Source organism: Alosa alosa, chromosome 19 (genome assembly GCF_017589495.1).
Source record: "Alosa alosa isolate M-15738 ecotype Scorff River chromosome 19, AALO_Geno_1.1, whole genome shotgun sequence".
Taxonomy (NCBI): Eukaryota; Metazoa; Chordata; class Actinopteri; order Clupeiformes; family Clupeidae; genus Alosa; species Alosa alosa.
The window spans coordinates 5,491,811-5,499,740 of record NC_063207.1 but is presented as its reverse complement, the minus strand read 5'-3'; the positions used below and the strand labels follow the sequence as shown (position 1 = coordinate 5,499,740).

General features: G+C 49.1%; 1 protein-coding gene across 2 annotated transcripts in view; it reads right to left on the bottom strand.

Moving 5' to 3' along the window:
* Nucleotides 1-4,487, bottom strand: part of il17a/f1 (interleukin 17a/f1) — a 13,799-nt gene extending 9,312 nt beyond the window's left edge. The window contains exon 1 of one of the 2 annotated variants that reach the window (XM_048228451.1): nt 4,455-4,487. The gene's annotated coding sequence lies outside the window, so the exon portion shown is untranslated. The remainder of the gene's footprint in view (nt 1-4,454) is intronic. The other variant, XM_048228450.1, reaches the window with a different exon arrangement.
* Between the last annotated feature and the right edge of the window lie 3,443 nt (nt 4,488-7,930).

Sequence of the window (7,930 nt, the reverse complement as noted above, 5' to 3'; positions counted from 1 at the left end):
ACATAACAAATTAACAGGAAAACACCTAAGATGTATACCAACACCTAAGATGTTGTGGTTTAGTAATAGATTACTACAATATAGGCCTACAATAAAGTATTTTGGTCAAACAGTTCCTATCGCTGGTAATCTGCAGTACCCAGAAGTTCGCAGATCATATTGCGGGTGACTTTGTAGTTCTTAGAGCCCTATTTCTACTAGCCCTGCTGTCTGTACCACATCAATTACGGACACTATCATCACGATTATCAGTGCAACCTCCAAGCTATGGGCAGAGGGTTGAAACAAGCATGGTATGCTTAGTGGACACCGCTGTATACACGCATTCCTATTCACAGACGCGAACGCGGACTATCACTGTCATAGACGATCGATCATAATCTCCAAAAGGATATTCTACTTCAGAATTAGAATAGGTGCATAACATAGCTTACCTAAGACTTCATCACACGTGAACGTTTTTCCAACATTTGGTGTAGGCCTATTTCTGCTTAATTTCTGCTTCAATTTCTGCAACACTATGGCCTGCATCGCCTCCGGCCATTACAAAATGCACGCTCTTTGTGTTTCTCAAGGTAAAGTATTTCCTGAAAACTTTAAGAGCATTTTGGGTTTGAATCAAGCTCTGATGTCTTGCACATAGTGGAGCAGAGTAGATCTACAAATGAGATTTGTCACCGCATCTGGATCTATCGCCTATTTTAATCAGTGTCGTTGTTTGTCGCACTAATAGCCCAAGGGCCGGATTACATTATTATTTTGTCATACGTCAAGGGTCGGAATTGGGCAGGACGCCGGGCCGGTGTTTGAGACCCCTGATCTAGTTATTAATTCGAAGGACATTCAATCATTTTACTAACACGGCAGTTATGAAGAATTGTGTTTATGTAACTTACTCATGTCGAAACGATGTACATTACCAACCTTCGTTTGCAATATCCCATTTATTATACAAATTTAGCATGTACACTTTACCATAATATCCTGATGCAAAAACGGTTAGCTTGCTAGCTAGCTAACTGTGGAACTTCAGTATAACATAGCCAATTATCTCACCTAGTTGTAGGAAATAGGCCACGCTCATATTACAAGTGATAGAATGAATGTGTGACTTATGTTTAGTTGATGTTATGACATGTAAAGTTAAGCTTGCTGAACTTAATTAGTCAGCCACTGGCAGTTTGACTGTGCCTATCATTCGTGACACTCCTGTTAGTAAACATGGTCACATTAATCCCATAAACACACAGATAACTCTTACACCAACCTTATTTTGTGCCTTTTATTCATGTTTGTTTCAAGATTTATTAAGTTTACTATAAGCACGCTTTCGCTTCCACTTTGATGCAGCATAGATTTCCATTATATCAGTCATCTTCCCCTAAAAGGGGCGCGGTATGCAGCACATACAACGCTCTGTTCCATTCCATTCGGCCAGTGATTGTTTAGTTTCCGGTCTGGCTAGATCGGGTGTGGTGTTGTATTTGTTCTAACGTTACTAGTTGTTGCAACAGCATGTGAAAAAACTACAAAGTTTGTTACACCAAAATGAACGTTAATCTCGCGATAAAAAAAATTACGCCGTTAAAATAGGTTTCCGGTAACGCCATTAATAACGCGTTTAACTGACAGCACTAACAAAGATTGTTAAGGCGGAGCAAGATATTTCATCAGGAGCCACTTCCGGGAACCCGGATCGCACGAGGGGGGATCAAAATCCCCTTTATGCAGAGCAGAGGCAGCTTACTGCTCCATTGAAGTCTATGGACATAGCTCAGAATTTCACCACATATGCTAAGGTCTTGGTTCTATAGAGTTAGGAATGTGAATTTCGGCACATTTTCATGATCCTCAAACCCTTCTGAACATTTCAGGTACATTTTAGCATTTTGAGCAATCCAGTCTGGAGAAAATCAACCTTTATATCAGGTGTGCGCCGGTTATTTCTGCCGCTGCTGTTGGTCGGTTGCAACTTACGCCGTCAACACGTCATCGACACGCCTCTTTATGCAGACAGGATTCGATCCCCATTTCTCGCTTCATAGACATGAACTACGACGAAGTATCTTGCTCCGCCTTAACAATCTTTGGCACTAATACATACACACGGCTGCATTCATAAAAAAATCTGATGGTATAAGCCTTTACAGCTTGAAGTGTCACAAAGCATTATAAAGCTTCTTTGACCTCTTGATAATGTTTCTCTCTCTCTTTCTCTCTCTCTCTCTCACACACACATACACACAAGGTGTCATGTGGCAGACTTTTCAAAAAGTTGGCCAAAGACATTACAATTTTTGCCTATTGCTAACACACTAAAAAAAATGCTTAGACCGTTCCTATATGTATCTCCAATTCTAGGGAGTTTTTCCTCGCCCCTGTTACTCATGGGCTCTCTTTGAATGTTTTAACACTCTGTAAAGCGCCATGAGACATATGTAATGTTTTGGCTCTCTATAAGTGAAATTAAATTGAAATTGAAATTAAAATTGAAATAGACCAAAGCCTCAATACTAGAGATGCACCGATAGATCGGCTGGTGACCGGAATCGGCCGATTTTCACGTGATCGGCCATGACCGGCGACCGGCCGGTCAGTCTGAGACATGCCGATTTTATGCCGATCAAATACACTCGCGGCGCCGCGAATTGTAAACAACACCCATCTGAGTTTGCAAAGTTTGAAGAAGTTAGCAACCAGGCCAACACTCAGGGCTGGAAGTAGGGCTACAAAGAAAGCGCTAATCGGCTACTGAGTTTTTCTATGTGGCAAACGCTGTGCTTTACCATTGGCCTACTGCGTGGAATTTACTAAGCTGTCACTTCATTAGGCTACGTAAACATCGCTCATCACCGCCCATTACTGCCGCTAATTGCATGCCCACAGCTGAACCACAAGCCTGCTGAACGGAGATAAATGACTGCGACATTAAAATAATCAAAGATGTCAACAAGCAGCTTAATATACAGTAGCCCTAGTAGTTCTAATCCACTGAAAAAAAATACTCTAACTATTTACTGCACGTGACTAGGGCTATGCCTTAAAATACCCTAGTCTAGCAGATTGAGAAGTGGATGTCGGAAAGTGAACAAACGATAGCCTATTAGAAAGGCAAACAAACGTAAAAGTTGCTTTTTTGACATAGTAGCCTACAATGAAGAAAAACTGATGCTCTGGAATACTAAATCAGTCGCCTCTGAAAGTTTCTATAGCCTAATTGATGCATTTAACCGAATTTGATTTAATTTTTTTCACCGCAAAACAGACGCGGCACTGTTTTCATATGGTGGAGCACCTAATCGCTATTAGCACTTCTCCCCTGTGTTTGCGTGATAGCCTAGGCTGCTACCCCTTTACCTCGCCCTCCCATAAATTCATCAATGCATATGAAAATATGTTACATGGTTCAAATGTATCATGAAAATTGTTCTTAAATCTTTAGTTGAATATTGGATGTGAGAAGCATAAAATGGGTGTTCCATAACTTAACTTAATCCATAATTTGATACTGCATCTGAAGTTAGACTTGAAAAAGAATCTGTCTGCTCACCGGTTCCATTTTTTTTTAACAGCCATTTCATCATTGATAAGTTGATTACACGTCTATATTAACATGTTCTATCAAAGAAAAGATAGGAAATAACTATTTGTGTGTGTGCTGTAAAATGGTTAGAAGAAATGAAATCGGAATCGGCTAAAATCGGTATCGGCAGGTCAAACTCTATGAAAAATCGGAAATCGGTATCGGCCCAGAAAATTGCAATCGGTGCATCTCTACTCAATACCTATACTTCTTGTAGCATACCTTAAACACTACCTTGGGGCAGCCGTGGCCTACTGGTTAGCACTTCGGACCTGTAACCGGAGGGTTGCCGGTTTGAACCCCGACCAGTAACCCCGACCCTTGAGCAAGGCACCTAACCCCTCACTGCTCCCCGAGCGCCGCTGTTGATGAGGGTAGCTCACTGCACAGGGATTAGTGTGTGCTTCACCTCACTGTGTGTACACTGTGCTGTGTGTGTTTCACTAATTCACAGATTGGGGTAAATGCAGAGACCAAATTTCCCTCATGGGATCAAAAGAGTATATATACTATACTATACTGTAACAAACTGCACAGTTTGTCTTAGAATGGTTTTTATTGGTTACACACCAAAACACACGAACGCATAATGCCGGGCCAGACTTGGCCCTTATGCTCCAGCACTAAACATCTATGTGAGGCTGTATCTACAACACACACTAGTTAGACCCGGTTATGAACACTGTAATCAACTATAAACAGAAACAATACAGTCAGGACGACAACATTGGTAACTTGCATGGTTAACATTAACATTCAACATAACACATCAACCGAACAGCATCATGGGAGCACAGTCATCAACAGCTAGGCTCAGATCATTACACAGCCCCCCGAGACTTAGTCCATGTCCCCTTGACTCAAGTCTTACCCTACGTTAGTCCATGAGCCTGGCTGGGACGCGACGCTGGCGGCGCCATTGTCGCTGGGCGGTGACTTCCGTGAAGGCTGCACGGTGACCGGTGTTAGAGCCACAGCTCCATTGTCACCAAGTTCCACAGAGTCAGTGTCAAAGTCTCCACGACCCTCAGCTGAGGCCAGGGGTCGATACGGGGCCAGTCGATCACGGTGGAGAGCCACAACTCTCCGACGCTTAATCAGTCTCACACGATAGACCACATCAGACAGCTTCTCTAAGACGCGACGGCCCGAATTCCACTAGCTAGTGAGTTTCGGGGAAATGCCTTTCTTTCTCTCCGGCAGTACACCCACACTTTTATCCCCCGGTCTGAACTCCTGGTCGCGACAGCGCCAGATCGTAAGCTCGCTTTTGACGATTCCAGCTTCACTCATAGCCTGCCGGGCCAACTCGTGTACTCCCTTCAGTCTCTCAAGCGTAGCTGCTTGTAGTATTCAAGCCCTGGCTTACCTCCAATCTCCGCCTCGAGGCTTAACCGAACACCAAGTCCACCGGGCGTATGTAGCTCTCGCCCGAACATCAGAGCTGCCGGTGCATTTCGTTGACTTGCACCGCTAAAGCGATATGCCCAGAGCACTAGGGGCAAGTGTAAGTCCCAGTCCTTTTGTCGGGCGGTCGCCAATATGGCCAGCTGCACTGCTAGCGTCCGTTAAAACCGCTCCACCAGCCCGCCGCTTAGTGGATGCAGAGGTGTTGTTCTCGTTTTCGGATGCCCATGCGCGCTGGCAAACCTCAGCAAACACCTCTGCCTCGAATTCGCCTTGGTCGCTGTGGAGCTCTTCTTCCGTGCCCTAACCGCAGAACATCTCAGTGACCAGTCTGTCCGCTGTCGTAGGGGCTCTGATCTGGCACCGTGATACGCCCGCCACTTAGTGAAATAGTCCATGGCCACGAAAGCACGTGAAGCGATTTCCCCGCTTCTGTGACTGGCCCATGACATCGACAGCTACCCGCCCATGGGGAGCCCCGACCATGTATTGCTGCAGCGTGAGCGGCGAAGCCGCCGCTGGGGCCCTTCTTCGCTGTACAGGCTCACAGCAGTGAACATGCAGTTCAACATCCAGCCTGCATCCCGCCAATAGAAGTGGCCTCTCAGCCGACGTAAGAGTCTTTGCAATGCCGAAATGAGCCGCCCCCACTGCCCCATGCACATGTTCCAGTACACAGGCTCGTAATCCAGCAGGAACCAGCGACTGGAAAATGTCAGATTGTCTATCGGGAGCTCGCCAGTGTCTATATAACAGTCCTTGACGTGCTACTATTCCCCGCCACTGTGAATAAATCGCTTTGGTCTCTGGATCGAAAGTGCTGATATCGCCAGTCCATGGCGGTCGCTGACCGCTTCGATCCATGACCACACTCGGCCGAAGCGCGCCTTCCGATTGCACCTTCCGAAGCTCCGCGAGCTCAGCACCGCCGCTGCGGAACAGGCCAACGCCTCACCGTCTCCACCTTAGCTGGGTCGGTGGCCACTCGCAGCCCCTAACGACATGGCCCAGGAACCCGGTTTGCCTCCGAACAGGTGGCACTTTTCGGGTGCAGTTTGAGCCCAGCACCTCGTATGGCGTTGAACACCTTCTCCAGATGTCCTATGGCACCGGTGAAGTCCGTTGCATGACACAGGATGTCGTCCAGGTAAACCACGCAGCATGTTCGTGGAATGCCCGCCAGGACATGCTCCATCAACCGCTCGAAGTTCGCTGGCCCGTTGCATAGGCTGAACGTAGCCATCTGCCAGTAGCCACTGCGCAAGTCCAGCGAGCTAAACCAGCAGGAGCCGGCAATGCTGTCCAGCACATCGTCAATGCGGGGGAGCGGGTAGGAGTCTTTCCGGGTTACCTGGTTGAGGCGCCTGTAGTCAACACAGAACCGCCACGAGCCGTCCTTCTTCCGGACGAGTACAGCTGGCGCAGCCCAGGGACTACTGCTTGCCTCTATTACTCCTGCCGCGGCCTTCTCCTTTATCTTTTCTTCAGCTGCTTGTCGTTTGGCAAACGGCAAGCGATGAGGTGGAAGTCGGATGGGCCGAGCATTTCCGGTGTCGATATCGTGTTGGACCAGGCTCGTTCGGGTGCAGTCCTCATCTCTTGCGGCAAAGATGTCGGTGTACGCTGCTAGTAGCCTCCGCACCTGGCTACCCTGTGCTTCACTCAGCCCCTCACAGCTACGAGTGCAGAGTTCATTTACGGCTTGCTTTGTCTCTACAGAGGGCCGCGCTCTCTGAGCGGAGAGTGGTGATTGCTCAACCCGCTCTCCTGGCTCCTCTCTAGTGGGCGTGAGCTGAGCAGTGGCGGACTCAGCAAGCGGACCTGGATGAGGCCTGTTGTTTTCGCGGGCTTGAGTTTCGCGGGCTTGTGTGGGGAGGGGCGGAGACTCAGCAAGCGGACATGGATGAGACCTGTTGTTTTCGCGGGCTTGAGTTTCGCGGGCTTGTGTGGGGAGGGGCGGAGTCTTGGATGGCGAGCACTCTTTGCGAGTTTGCTTTCTGCGGGCTTGTGTGGAGCGAGTTGGCGGGTTCTTCGTCAGCGCCAGCTCTCCGCGACGTGCTCTGTCTTCCCGCCGCGGTGCAACACTCACGCTGCTCGTCCCCAAGTGTAGTGTGAACCGGGAAATGTCCACCACAGCCCCCCATTTCTCTAGCACGTCCAGGCCGAGAATGCAATCATCCTGAATGCTAGCCAACCAAAGCTGGCGGCTCGCCGTCTCACCGTTGATGCACACACACACCACTTTTTGTCCATTCAGTTCCGCTCGCTCTCCAGTAACTGTGGTGATGCGTGTTTTTGTCTCTTCCCAGCCTCTGGGTCTGGCTACCAGCCTGCCGGGTAAGAGACCGGGGCGCACCAGCGAGATGGTGGAGCCAGTATCGATCAAGGCGCCGACAACGAAGTCCGTCTAGCGCACAGTCCACATAGAGTCCTCTTGTTTGGCCGAGCCGCCCAGCCGTATGCAGTCCATAGCCAGGAGGTAGTGAAACTTGAAGGTGGCATCCCTCCCGCCGCGCCACCTCCCTCTAGTTTGACTGGGGCGCCGTAACGGGGGGTGCTGGGGCGGGACAGTACTTAATGTGCCCCGCTCGCCACACGGTAGCATCCGTCTCGCTGGCCGGCCTCTTCCATTCAAGGCATGGCGTTGTGGTGGCTGTGCTGTGGTCTGTCGCGTCGTCTCCAACTCCCCCCCGTCTTCCTCCATCAATGTCTGGCGTACGCAATGCCTCTACTCCGTTGTGTGGAAGATGTTTTCCACCCGTTCGGCCTCCGCCAGCGCCACGGCCAGCGAGCTGGGGGCACTCAGGCGAAGGTGTTCTCTCAGCCGCTCCGGGTGGATGCCTCGCACAAACGCTTCCAGTGCCATCTCTTCATGTAGACTCTGGCTGTACATTGGGTAGCCCCGCCGGGCATACAGCTGCAGGTCAGCCGAACTTGCCC